Genomic DNA, 14165 nt, shown 5'->3' with positions numbered 1-14165 from the left:
TCTCAGCAGTCTCCTTCAGCGCTGCTCCCCCGTGGAGGACAGCTGGCTCCTGCTGTCTGTCCAGGTGGGGGAGCAGGCAGGGAAGGGGGAGAGGGTCATGAAGCGGGGGGAGGGGAAGCGCCACCTGCCAATCTCCATCACCTCCCGCCCTCCTATTGCTGTGTCCTCTGGGGAAGCCCCTTCTCCTTTCCTTTGTGTGTTGAAGTACCCAACCCCTTGGAGGTTAGTCACCTGCCTCTATGAGAGTCTCCTCTTCCAGTCTCCTGACCCCTTGCCCCTGCAGGCCAACAGGAAGCCAGCAGACCAGGGGCCGAGTTCTCGGGTTCACTGCTGCCTTCAGTGCCGTGGTTCAGATTGTGGGCTATGGAGTCAGACTGCCCAGGGTTCACATCCCAGCTCCACTACTTACTACCTTTGTTCACTTTGGGCAGAACACTTCATAACAATGTGCCTATTTTCTCTGATTCTGGACTGAATTCTATCTCCCTCCCCCCAATTTTATATCATGAGTCCTAAGTCCCAGTACCTCAAAATGTAACCTGATTTGGAAATCAGGTGGTCGCACATGTAATTAGCAAGATGAGGGCATATCAGAGTAGTGGTCTCTAATGCAAGATGACCGGCGTCCTTATTAAAGGGGAAATTTAGACCCAGACATGCACGCAGGGAACAGCCGGAATGCTGGGGTTTGCGGCCACAAGACACGAAACTACCAGAAGCTAAAAGAGAGGCCTGGCTCAGACCCTTCCCAGTGCCTTCAGCGGAGCACAGCCCCTCACTGGTTTTCGGGGAACAGCCAGGTGAGCTGAGCCTCTGGAGAACGGATTCTGCAGCCCCTGCCCACATCTGCACTGCAGTCTCGAGAGAGACCCTTAGCTGCCACCACCCAGCTCAGCTGCTCCTAAATTCCCGACCCACAGAAATGACACGATAATAATAAAGGTTTTCTTTTTCAAGCTGCTGACTTTTGGGGTATCTTGTGAGGCGGCGATAGGTGACTAACACTGTGACCTTGTGCAACTTGCTTGATCTCTCTGAGCCTCAGTCTGATCACCTATAAAATGGGAATAATGGTAGCTCTCAGGAAATGGAGGTGTTTAAAATAACTTTTAAAAAATAGCACTTTCTAAGTATTTGGCATAAAGATGAGGAAACCAAGGCTCAGAGAGGTAAAGTAACTTACCCAAGACCACACAGCTGCTAATTGGGCCTGTCAACCAGGCGAGCTGGTCCAGAGCCTGTGTTCTCACCCACTGAGCCACAGTCGCTCACACAGAAAGGCGTCAGCTCAGCGCCAGACACACAGAAAGTGCTCAGGCAACATTAGCTACATCATTTAATACCCTTTGATGTTTCTTAATTAACTCCTACTGGTTAACTCTGAATTAATTAGTAAGAATTATTAAATTGACCACTCACGGCTCTACCATGGATCCTTTTTATCTCTAAGACCTGCCCTGGCAGCTTCTGTTTAAGCGCCTCCAGCCAGGAAACCCCAAGGTAATAGAAGAGCCAACACCTTTGAAGGGGGCAGGCACCCGGCACTGTGCTGAGCCATTGTCACGTGCTATGTCATTTCCCTCACCACCAGCCATCCTTAGCAGTCAGGTACCATCGTTACGCCCATTTTGCAGATGGGAAAACTGAGGCCATGAGGTCACTGAGCAGATGTCCCCTGTCCCAAACCACACAGCCAGAAAGTGGCAGAGGTGAGATTTGAACCCTTGCAGCAGGACGCCCTCCCCCGACGCTCTAACCCACCAGAGAGGCAGATCTGACTCGCTGGGACATCCAAAAGATGGGGAGGGGGTAAATCTTTCAATTCAACTAAGCAGAGGCGCTCTCAGAATCTGGTCCTTCCTACGCACGCGTTCCACTGAACACACATTTCCCCGAGGCCTTCCAGCAGCTTCTTGGCGCTTCACAACCCCCAGCTGGGGCCTTCCTTCCTGTCTAAAGAAGTGAAAGCCGGGGACACCAGCCCGGCCCAATATAGCTCCAGATCTAAATTTAACAACAATGAGCGGCTCCAGCCTGACCCTGCAGGGAAGAAAGGGGAGAGAGGAAAGGGAAAAAAAGGCAACAACTAATTCTTCACAAATTCGGACAATCATAAAGGTTCCTTTCAAGTGTCAGGGCATATTCTTAGCAAGAGCGTAACACCTAAATCAAGTCCAGGCTGTAAAAATGGCATAATAGCAGGAAGCCGGGCTACAGGCCTCACTTCCTCTGGGGAGACAGGGGATTTGGGGGGTGTCAGAGACCGGCGCGCAGGGCCGGAGCCAGGCAGGGCCTGACTCACTGGGAGGTGCGCACCTCTCCCCGGCCTCCCACGGAGTCCCTTCTGGGGTCCCCTGTGCGGGTCTTTGCAGCTCTAGCCTTAGGTCATCAGCAGCAGGACTGTCACCACCTCCCCAGCAGGTCTTCTTGGCAGAGCCCAAGTGCAAGTCCAAACAGCAGGCTGGGCGGGGCCAGGTGAGATGGCACCTCTCACACTAACTGCAGGGGCACAAGGGCCCCGCTGCAGGGCTCTGCAGGCCCTGCGTTCGCTGGGAGGTCAGCTTTCCTGCAGGTCATGGTTCCTGGGGCCCAGGTTTGCAGCCAGGTTCTGAAAATGGCAGAGACACCAAGGATGGCCATTCCTGAGAGACACAGAATTAATTCCTCTGACAACTCGGGGCCTTGCCCGGGCTTTGCTGGATCCCCTTAGGCTGCATGGCAGCCAGAGGAGCTGCTGTCCCACCTTCCCTCCCTGCCTCCTTCTCTGGGTGCCGACCCACAATGCAATCCAACAACTCCTCCAGCCTGTTCGGGCCCACTGTCCATCTTCCCTCAGTCAGGCACCCCCCCCCCCCAATTAAAACTTGTACATTCACTCCCACCTTGCTATCTGCTTCTTGGGAGACCCAGACTAACACATAGGGCCATGTCCTCTCAGCATGACAGCCTTATAGGTGCTTCTCATCTCACTGGGAAAAAAATCCAAATTCCTAACCCTGGCTTCGGGACCACCTCTCTGACACCCATTTCTAATTGTATCCCCTGGTTCAAAAATCTTCTTGCTGTTTCTTGAACATCCATAATTGTTTCTGCCCCAGGGCCTTTGCACCTGCTATCCCTGCTGTTTGGACCACTCTCCTCCAGGCCTGGAGGCTTCTCACTCATCCTCCAGGTCTCAACTCAAATCTCACCTCCTCAAAGAGGCCCTCCTTGACCCACTTGATCCAAACAGGCTTTCTGTTTCTGCTCCCCAATCAATATCTACTTAGACTGAGAAAACATGTCGCTCTGTTCTTAGTTGATTTGTCTGACAGCCCTTCTGGAAAGCAAGCATCTAGAAATATAACAAGAGCCAGCATTTACTGAGGACTGACCAGGGGCTGGGCACTCTCCTAAGAGCTTCCCGTGTTTAACTCATTCAATGCAAGTGCTACTCATATTAAAGGTGAGGATACTGAGGTACTAGGTAGGTGGGAGAGCGGGGTTTGCATCCAGAATCCATCTCCTTTTCCAGAAAACCATTTTGCTGCTTGCAAAAAGAGGACGCCTCTGGGCACCAACAAATGCCCCCATGCCTCCTCCTGTCACAAAACTGACCGGATTTGTCACATGCCTGCTACGAACCAGGTGCTATATTAAGTCACAGTGTTCCCCTTTCACGGGGAACCTGCAAGGCGGGACCTGGTTACTCTCCATTTGCCCCTTCCTCCCACTCCCCACCCTTCTCTGTCCTGCTCTGTCCCAAAAGCGGACCCCCACCCCTATGGACTCCCATCTCCCAGGATCCCTTGTGCTCTGGCTTCTGGCTGGGATCATCCAAAGGGAAGCACTGGCAGGAGATCTAAGGGTAAAAGGAGAGAGAGGCTGGGCGTTGCTCCGATTCCTCCTAACTCAGGACCGCGTCACTGGCAGGGATATGTCCCCCCCTCCCCCCAGGTATAGCTCCTGCAGGTGTCCTGTCCACCAGGACCCAGCCCTAACCTTGGGGCTCCAGAAACCCAGAGGGTGCCAGCACCCCACTGATGCTAGACTCTGGGTGCCTGAGGAACCCTCATTTGCTGACTTAACCCTGCTCACCCTCTATATGTCGCCCTTGATTAAACTCTCATACTTTGAAACATGCAGGGCAGATGCTATTTCCTGCATGGACCCTGGTGTGCAAGCATTAGGACACCCGCTTTATGAATGAGGAGAAAGAGGCAGGGAGATTCAAGGCTACCATCTAAGGTCACACGCTTGGCTAAGAGCAGGAGCGAGGTATGCCTACTCCCAGCGCCCCCGTTCTGTCCATTTTGACAAAGGCCCACCTGAACCTAGAGGTTAAGAGGGTGAGCTCTGGACCAACACAGATGTGTGTTCAAGGCCCAGCTCCTGGCCCTTTGGTGAGCTGTTACTCCCCCAGAGCCTCATTTTCCTCATCTCAAAAGTATGCATAATAGTAATCGGTTTACTTTCCAGGGCTGTTGCTAGAATTAAATGGTATCGTATATATAAAGACAACGTGCCGAGAGCAATAGCAAGTGCATGATAAATAACTTAGCATCATCAGCATCGGCGTCATCACTATTACTATTATTGTTGTTACTGATCTCCCCTGTCCACCAATATCATTTCCAGACTTTCTACTCCCTCGAAGATAAGGAGAGAACAATTCCCACAGACATGATGAGCTAATGACCCAGGCTATTCATAGAGTTCGTTCTTACCAAAGCGCAGGAGGACAGAGGACTCCGGTTACTTAACTGGGTCAAAGTTACACCTGACCCCTCCTTTCCTGCCCCCCCAAGCTTGGCACAGGAATTATCTCAGCGCCCATCGCCTCTGAAGGCCATCCCTGCTGGGAGGCTTTGATAGGGAAAGTGTGAAGAACAAAGGCCATTGTTCAGGGAGGCAGCTGGTGCCTCTCAGACCCCAGGCTGCTTCCCAGGGGTGAGGTCTGGCTCCCAAGACACAAAGAGACTAAAGTCATTAGGACCAGAGACAAACAATGACAGAATCACTTCTATTTACCTAACCTGGCAGAGGCTGCCAAGTGGGGAACAATGAACCTGGGACTCTGGACACATTTTCCCTCTGCCCTTGCGCCTTAAGAGTTTCTTCCAAAATAACGGAACAGATGGTGTGTGGTCCAGGCCTGGGTGAGGAGCCCATTTCTGGAAAGATGGCTCAGGACAGTGCTTAAAGGAATGAGCTGTAGATTCAAATCTTATTCCGTCATAATTAGCGATGTCACTTGGGTTAAGTGACTTCATTCTGTAAACCTCAGTCTCTCCAGCTGTAAAATGGAGATAACCAACCTAGTCAAGGGCTCCCTATAGGATGTCAGTCATACTGATCCTCCTCCCCCTTCTCCTCCTTCCCCTCCTCCTGCACAGCCTTGGGTAAGTTCCCTCCTTGCTGAAACTCAGTTTCTATATCTGTTAAATGGGAGGAAGCAACCAGCTCAGCAATCAGGTAAGCACCAAATAAAAAGAAGACCATTTGGAAACCGTGATACTGTGCTCTTTAAGAGTCTAGTCCTGCCTGGCTCATCTTCATGTGACCTTGGCCAGGCCCTTCCTTCCCAGGTGAGCATCCTCATGTGCAAAATGGGGACAGCCGCAGTGTCTTCCTATAGTGTCAGTGCCCTGAGACTTCAGGAGGTGATGCCGCTGGTAAGCCCAAAGATTAATGCATATTGAGCGCTATTATCTTGCTAAGAACTGACTGACGTTTCCATGAAGGTCAGGGGCTGACACAGATAAGTAATAATGGAAATTAGCACATTGCCTACCTATAAGCTATACTGCACAGGTGTACCCATTTTACAGAAGGGAAAACTGAGGTCTGGTAGATGAAATGGGAGCTGACGTGGGAAAAGCACCTTCTAATGTCCAGTGGTATCTGGTGAGTGCAGGTCATTTTTACCAGGGTCCTTGCCAGGGGGCAGTGGCAGGAAACCTAGAGTGACCCCTGTCACTGGCTTGTCCCAGCATCGTCATTCCCTTGTTCTGGCCTCATGAAGGTGCTGCCGGGGTGTTGGAGCAGATACCCCCTCGCCCAGACACAGAAACCAACTAAGATTGGCATAAACCAGCCCCTCTCCATCACTCAGCCCTGCGTAATGGCTTCATTCTTAGGCAGGCCATGTCTCATGGTGGCAAGATGCCCACCAGCAGCTCCCAGCAGATGCTTCACCAGGGCAGCAATTCCAGTGAAAAGGAGAGCTCTTTGCCCCCAATACTCCAGCCAGAGTCCAAGGGCTGTTGGTTCCCATTGGACTACTGTGAGTCACATGACCATCCCTGAACCTACCACTAGGGTCCAGGGGATGGAATATGCTGATTGGGCAAATCTGGAACTGGAAGTAGGCCCACTCCCCTTGAACATCAAAGACAGAAAGTGGGGGCGGGATGGGGACCCAGGGGAAAATCAGGGTGTTTTCAGGGTGTGAATAAACCACAGATGTCACTCTACAGCTGCCTCCTGGGACAGGTTTCTTCTGCTGGGCCGGGGCTTGGGTCCACCTGCTACGTCTCCCTGTATGTGTTCAGCAAGGTTCAGAGGAAGAAGGCCGAAGCCCACACACTGAGTGCTCTGGCTGACCCCCTGAAATTTCTGGGCCTGTTCTACAGATCACATGTGAGCCAATGCCTTAAAATAAATTTTTTAGTGTTCTTTCTCTCTCTCTCTCTCTCTCTCTCTCTCTCTCTCTCTCTCTCTCTCTCCTCCCCCCCCCCCCCCCTCCTCTCCTGCAGGGAGAGCCAGGCCGCCTGCTGCTGCCTGTCTCAAAGGCCCTGTCACCGCTCTGTTCCTGGGTTACACAGCCTGGGAGCTCAGAAGCCCCTCAGGGAGCCCACCTGCCCGCGGGTACCCTCTGGGCCACGGCGCTCTGTGGTGTACCCCCCCCCCCCCCCCCCACCTTGGCTTATACAGATTGAAAAGGCTCCAACTGAACTTGACCCTCATGCTGTTAACAGAGGAATGTCCCTGGCATAGCAGACAACTTCTCTGAGAGTAAGACTGGATAGGGGAAAGAGAAATGGGACGTAAGAAAACTGAGGAGTGCAATAAAAAGAAATTCAAAGACAAGCCAAAATGACAACTCCTTTTTCAAGGCTGCACATACCTAATAGCAGGAAATCCTGAATGAGCATTTGCTTTGTGCCACATTGATGCCCATTATACAGATGAGGGAGACTGAGGCTCAGAGAGAGGAAGAGGGTTCCCCGAAGCATTACAAGTGTTAAAAGACAAAGGCTGGAACTATTTGTCATCAACACTTATGCTCCTAGCCAGTACGCTCTGCTCTCGCTTCCTGCTGATGGTCTAGTTTGTGAAACCCACTGACAGCTCACTTTCACCTTTGAAGTCCTCGGTGTGCCTGTTGGCAGACTGCCCAGGCTCACACCTACATGTGCACGGAAAACCATATGACTCCATGGAGAAATTGGATATCGGATTTAATTCTTGACCCCCATCAAATCCCCAGCCTCCAGTAAGCCCCCTGGCAGTGACTCTGACCATCTGACTCATGGCTGGTCTTTAATGTGCAATGGCAAGAATTGAGTCACAGTTATTCCAAGCCTCCGCCACCAATCGCAAGGCAAGAAGTCAGCGGCTCTGTAGCAAGGGCTCACTGACTCTCGTTCCCTATTTCTAGCCACATGACCCTCCCCTGGTGCCGTCGGGGATGCATTTCTGGATTCATCTCTCTAATCTCAATCTCCCAGGTTGTCCTCGCCTCAGGCCCAGAGTGCTTTTGCTTCAATGGCTCCCTATTACCTTCAAAACAAACTTCACAGTTTGATCAAAAAAGCCCTTCATTATCTAACCCTGTTTTTTGTCTCAGGCTCCTCTCCCATTGTTTCTTGGACGTTCTTCTCCAGAAGTCCTAAATTACTTGTAGTTGCTACAAGCTGTGCATTCTTCTAAGCCTCCATGCCTTTGCATTGCTGTTCCATCTGCCTGGAATGCCCTTCCCTCATCCTGTCTACCTGGCAGCTCCTCTTCACCCTTCAAAACCCAGCTTGAGCATCAACCCCTATTCTGTCTTTGAAATCTGACCTCCCCCTGGGGATCAATCCTGACTTCTTCTGCCTATGTTATTACTGTCCAACCCTCACTGTCCACCTCCTCTATTGTGAGCACCCACAATTCTCTGTACGTCCCCCTTAAGTACTTTATCACAGGACTCAATTAATGTTGAATCTTCCCGGCCTCCTTTAAGGCAGAACCACACTGCCATGTTCATCATCCTATCCTATTACGCAGCACAGTGCCCAGCACATAGTAGATGCTCAATAAATATTGTTGGATGGATGGAAGAGGGAGCCTTATTCTCAAAAGGAAGAGAGCCAGGGATCAGTGGTTTGGCTGTGCCAGACGACGTCACACAGGGAGTGTTCACTGATTCTTTATTTTATTTTATTTATTTATTTTTTATTTATTAATCCTCACCTGAGGATATTTTTTCCATTCTTTTTTTGAGAAAGAGTGGAAGGGAAGAAGAGAGGGAAGGAGGGAGGGAGGGAGAGAGGGAAGATTGGAAGGGATCAAGTGTCCGGACTATTTCATTAGATTGTGAAATTTCTTACTGACTCTGTAGTAACAGACCCAGATCCAGGTCCAGTCACACAGTAGGCCTTCCGTCATTGTCTGCTAAATTCAATAGCAGCAATACAGACCCTGCTGCGAGGTCCACCATGGAGCTGTTCCTATGATTTGGGCCCAGTAGCTCTTGTGACTTCATCTGCCATTAGCCGCAGCTGCAGAATGCCCCGCCCCCGCCCCAGGCCTTCCATTTGGAGGCCTTGCAAGCGAGGGCGCCTTTGTTTTCCAACTCAAGGCCCCTTCAGTGATTTTGTTTTTCATGGAAAAGTGGGGCCAGTTCATTACATTGTGTTCCTGCCTTGGAGATAATTGTCATTCATCTGACATCAAAGTCAGAGCCACGACCAGCTCATTTAAGGCTCGTTCCACCCATATTTTCTTACAATCAGGAAATGGGGTATTTCCTTCATTTTTTAAACCATCCCAGCGAGCCTCTGCCACATGGCTTCCTTTACAAACTTTTCTTGAAATACAAGGATGGAATCGGGCCTCCCCCCACTGCAGCGGCCACAGAGGGTCTCCGTTTCCTCTGATCTTTATCAAACACTTGTCGGGCACATTGTAATGACAGTATTTTTTATTTATACAACACCTTTCTGTGGGGGCCAGGGTGGGGCTGACAGGGGATGGGAGCCAGATGAACGTCTTAGAGAGATTTGGACGCATTTGTCCTGCAGAGCTGAAAATGACGTTCTGTAACAGAGAAAGATGCACGGCCCAGAAAGGGGAGGGCTTTGCCCCGAACCAAGGACTGTTCCCAGCCTGGAAGCAGCTGCCTGACCTTTTGAGATCTTTGTTCCATGGTGATTGTTATTTATTTGCCCTGATTCTTACGTTTCTAGATTTAATCTAGTAACACATTTCTGATGCCCATCTTCCCCACTGGGCTCCAGATCTTTCCTCTACTGGCATCCATGGCACCACCCGCTCCTGGCTGTCCTCTGACCTCCTGCCCTCAGCCTCCTTTGGGGGAATCCCTCCTCCTCCTTTGTCCACCTCTTAACATTTCCTATCACTGAGCATACGAGAATTCAGGCGCTTTCTCCTCTCACTTTCTTGGTCATTCCAGGCTCTCATAGCTTTGATCAATCATAATTCTAAAAGTGGGTCACTCCAGTCGGGCCCATGTGGCCCAATGGTTGAGTGTTGACCTATGAACTAGGACAGTGGTTCTCAATCTTCTGGCCCTTTAAATACAGTTCCTCATGTTGTGACCCAACCATAAAACTATTTTCGTTGCTACTTCATAACTGTAATGTTGCTACTGTTATGAATCATCGTAATGTAAATATCTGATATGCAGGATGGTCTTAGGCAACCCCTGTGAAAGGGTCATTCCACCGCCAAAGGGGTCGCGACCCACAGGTTGAGAACCGCTGGTGGAGAGGTTAAGCTCCTATAAAAAACACAACCCCTGCCCTAGCTGGTTTTCTCAGTGGTTAGAGCATTGGCCTGCGTACTGAAGGTTCTCGAGTTTAACTCCGGGCAAGGTCATGTACCTTGGTTGCAGCTCAATGTCTCTCTCTCACATCCATGTTTCTTTCTTTCTTTCTCTCTCTCCCCCTCCTCCTTCTCCCTTCCACTGTCCCTAAAAATCAATGGGGAAAAATATCCATTTTTATTTCTCATTCATGTCACTTCCTTCCTCCACTTCTTTCGCTATGTGTGTTGCAAAATACATTGTAATTACTTTCTCTGAAATTACTTGCTCCCTCCCTCCTCACACCATCGGTTCTTCAAAAAAAAAGAGAATGTTTCCCTGTGTTGCGTGCCTGCCTTCCAGTCCAGTGCCGCGCAGAGTGCTGGACTCCAGCAGGTACTCAGGACACGGATGAGGAAATATAAGGTGGATGGGTGGGCGTTCTCTGGCCAGTCTCCCCAAGTTCTCTAGGCATTTGTCCAAAGGAGCCAAGAACCCAGTGCAGTTATGATATTCCTCTCTTGGAGTCAAAGCTGCTGTAGCTGCAAAGCCAAATGGTGCTGAGAAATGTCTGTGTCTGGGTCCAAATCACCCAGATTGAGTGCAACTGGTGATTAACAGCTGGAAGCAAAATGAACACAAGTGCCAGGAAACGGAAAGGAGAGCAAGCAGCCCGGCCTGGCCAGTTGATGCCACTAATGGTGGTCGGCAAAGGAGCCGGCTCCTTCCCTTCCCCTAACCTGGGAATGCCAGGAGCTTCCCCAATGACTGTTCATCTAGACAACTCCTGTCTGTCCTTCAGATCTCAGCCTAAAATGCCTTTCCTGGCCCCTGAGAGCTTGTGAGAGCTCGTGAGAGCTCCCGAGATTCCTTAATATCCCTTCTTGGAACAATAACCCTGGACGTCTGTCTTCCCCATCAGAGTGTAGGTCCTTAAGGGGCAGACCCAGATCCTGCTCATCCTTGGCTGAGGTCCCCATGCTCCTACAGGCTGGCACAGAGTCAGTCCTCAGTATCAGTCATGATCCAGCCATAGATCCAGAAACCAGTCTGGGAATTTTGACACCGAGGGGCTTTAATATAGGAAATTGGTTATCCAAGGGATGGAAAATCAGGAAGCCAAAAGGGATGGTGAAGAAAACATGTGACGCACACACATGCTGGTAAGTTAATATACATACTACAGTGCCATTTTTATTTTTGTAAAACAAATAAAAAAGATATATAGATATTACACGATGTCATATCTATATAATGGTAGCGCACCACCAAGATGGTCCTCAGTGATCCCTGCCTCCTCACCTTGTTAGTTTCCCCCCACAGTGCATCAGGGCTGCTCTGAATGACCAGCAGAATATGGCAGAAGTGATGGAGTGTGACTTCAAGGCTAAGTCCACAATGTCACTGCCCCTTCTGCTTGGCTCTTTCCTGGATCACTCACTTTGGGAGAAGCCAGCTGCCATACTGTGAGGACACTCAAAAAGCCCGTGGAAAAGAAGTTCCACCTGGCGAGAAACCGAGGCCTCCTGCCTGCAGCCAGCAGCACCTGACCAGCCACATGAGTGCACCAGCTTGGTAACAGATCCCCCAGTCCCAGTCATGCCTTCGGATGAGACTGCAGCCCCAGCCAATATCTGATGCTGACTTCATGAGAGATTCTGAGCCACAACTGCTCAATTAAGCTGCTCTTGAGCTCTTGACCCACAGAACCTGTGAGACAATATATTTTCATGGCTTAAGCTACAACACTTTGGGATAAATGATGAGATACTGATATAGGCAAATACAGGAATATACGTGTCTACATATTTCGAGAAACACTATAGAAGAATGAGACCACGGGGAGGGGTGATTATTTTCTTCTGTGCTTGCCCAATTTCTAATTATTCTACAGTGGATACATATTACTTGGATTAGAAGACCAGAAGGAAGCAGAGGAGGAGAAGGAGAAACAGCAGCAGCAGCTGGGGGTGGGGGGAATTTTACAGCCACTCGAACACAGAAATTCAGCAGACTGTGCCAGGAAGTTAGCGCAGCTGCCAGAGCAGAGAACTTGTTAAGGAAGATGGCTGAGCCAGAGGAAGGAGCTGCCAATGCCCATCTTTGGCTTTTCCACCCAGTTAGCTCTCCTCGGAGCTGCTCACAGGCTGTGTTTGAAAGAAACGTGGGGCTGGAGACCGGCCGCCGGGAAGGGGTGGGGATGTTGCATTTGGAAAACCTCAAGGTTTCTGAGCTGGCAAGATATGTCAGCAAAAAGCCCTTGCCTGTCTAGACAAAAGTTTGATTTTGAATCAAAAAGGGGAACGTTTGCAAAGAGGAACGCCATTTAAGCATTTTTTCTCCTTTGAAAATCACCATGAATTTTTAACTACCAACCCGAAGGAGAGACAGCGAGACTCCGGCAGTGACACGAGGGATTTTAATATTGCCCGCCCCCCTGCGTGGAGGTGAGAGGGGCCGTTTCTGAGACTGGACATTGACTCCTGGAGCTGCAGAGAGAGGTTTAACAAGGCCCCAGGGCACCCAGGAGCAGAGACAGGCTTCATGGCCAACATCTGAGGCTCTCACTCGGTGTTACTCAGGCGGCTGGGGAAACAATCAATCGGGCTGCGGACAGAGAAATCACTGTGCTAGGTTTTGCTGACCTTGGGGAAGGGGGGTAAGAAATCCACCTGACCCCAAGGTGAGAGCTCCCGTGGGCTGCCGTCTGAAACCACGGCCCTGGCTGAGTCTGAAGGTCAGGGGGAAGGTCCGCTGTGAACGGAGGCCCCCCCTGGATATCCGTGGACTTGACCCAGCTCTGGGCAGAGAGGTTGGGCATTTCAGGCCACGCCAGGTGGGTACAGACTGACATGGTTGAGACGCTCTAGAAATCTGATCTGCCGTTTCTTGGGCAGAGTATATTATAAAGGGCAAAGGAAGTCTTCAGGAGCCTTCAGACTGGACTGCACCTGAGCCTGAGGAAGACACAGGCAGGAAACACAGCCCTGGGGAGCTTTCTCTGCCCTTGTCTACGTCTCTCTCTGCAGGCTGGCTTCTCCTCGCCCTTCAACTGGAAGCAGACTCCGGAGCTTCTACTACACAGCATGTGGGCCACCTCACAGGGCTGGGGACATGTCATGGATTCCACTCTTAAAACTGAGAATGAGTCACTATGCCTGTGAGTGAGTGAATTTATACGTCTCTTTTATAACTCTGACTGTGAAATCTGGGGTCAGGTAGCCACCTTGATCTACACAGGATGGTCAAGCCTGGCCAGTGTGGCTCAGTGGTTGAGTGTTGGCCCATAAACTAGGAGGTCACAGTTCTATTCCTGGTCAGGGCACATGCCCAGGGTGCTGGCTTGATCCCCAGTAGGGGGCATGCAGGAGGCAGCTGATCAATAATTCTCTCTCATCATTGATGTTTCCATCTCTCTCTCCCTCTCCCTTCCTCTTTCTGAAATCAATAAAAACAAAAGGATTGGTCAGTGAGGACAGACTAACCAGGCATTAAATGGCCACCAGGGCCTTAGCTGGGGTCAGGGATTCATGGTGGGCTGGACTATATCCCCAAAGGATTCTGCAACTCTGCAAAAGGGACTCAGGCCTGCGTGTTGGGCTCTGAATGACCATTCTCGAGTATTTGTGAAGCTGAACCTAGCTGCCATTCTTGGATGTCTCTCCCACACAGGCCCCAGCACCGAGATTTCTTTATCTTTTTCTGTTAATCTTTCCCCCGAACATTTAGCCTTATCCTGAGCAATAATGCCAATGAATGAGCAAGCTTAATGTGATGAGAGGCAATATTATATGGAGGTCTGGAGTCAGACAGACTGGGTTTGAATCTCTGCTCTGTCACTTTCTAGCTATGTGACCTTGGGCAAGTTGCTTAACCTCTCTGTACCTCTGTTTCTTTAACTGAATAATAGTTTAACTGGCATAATAATGGTAATATTATTATATTACTAGAGGCCCGGTGCACGAAATTCGTGCATGAGGGGCATCCCCTCAGCCCAGCCTGCACCCTCTCCAATCTGGGACCCCTCGGGGGATGTCCAATTGCCCGTTTAGGCCCGATCCTGAGGATTGGGCCTAAATAGGCAGTCAGACATCCCTCTCACAATTCGGGACCACTGGCTCCTAACTGCCCCCCTGCTGGCCTGGTCACCCCA

Source organism: Myotis brandtii, unplaced genomic scaffold (assembly GCF_000412655.1).
Source record: "Myotis brandtii unplaced genomic scaffold, ASM41265v1 scaffold181, whole genome shotgun sequence".
Lineage (NCBI taxonomy): Eukaryota > Metazoa > Chordata > Mammalia > Chiroptera > Vespertilionidae > Myotis > Myotis brandtii.
The sequence above is the reverse complement of the archived record's forward strand: the minus strand, read 5'-3'. Positions refer to the sequence as shown.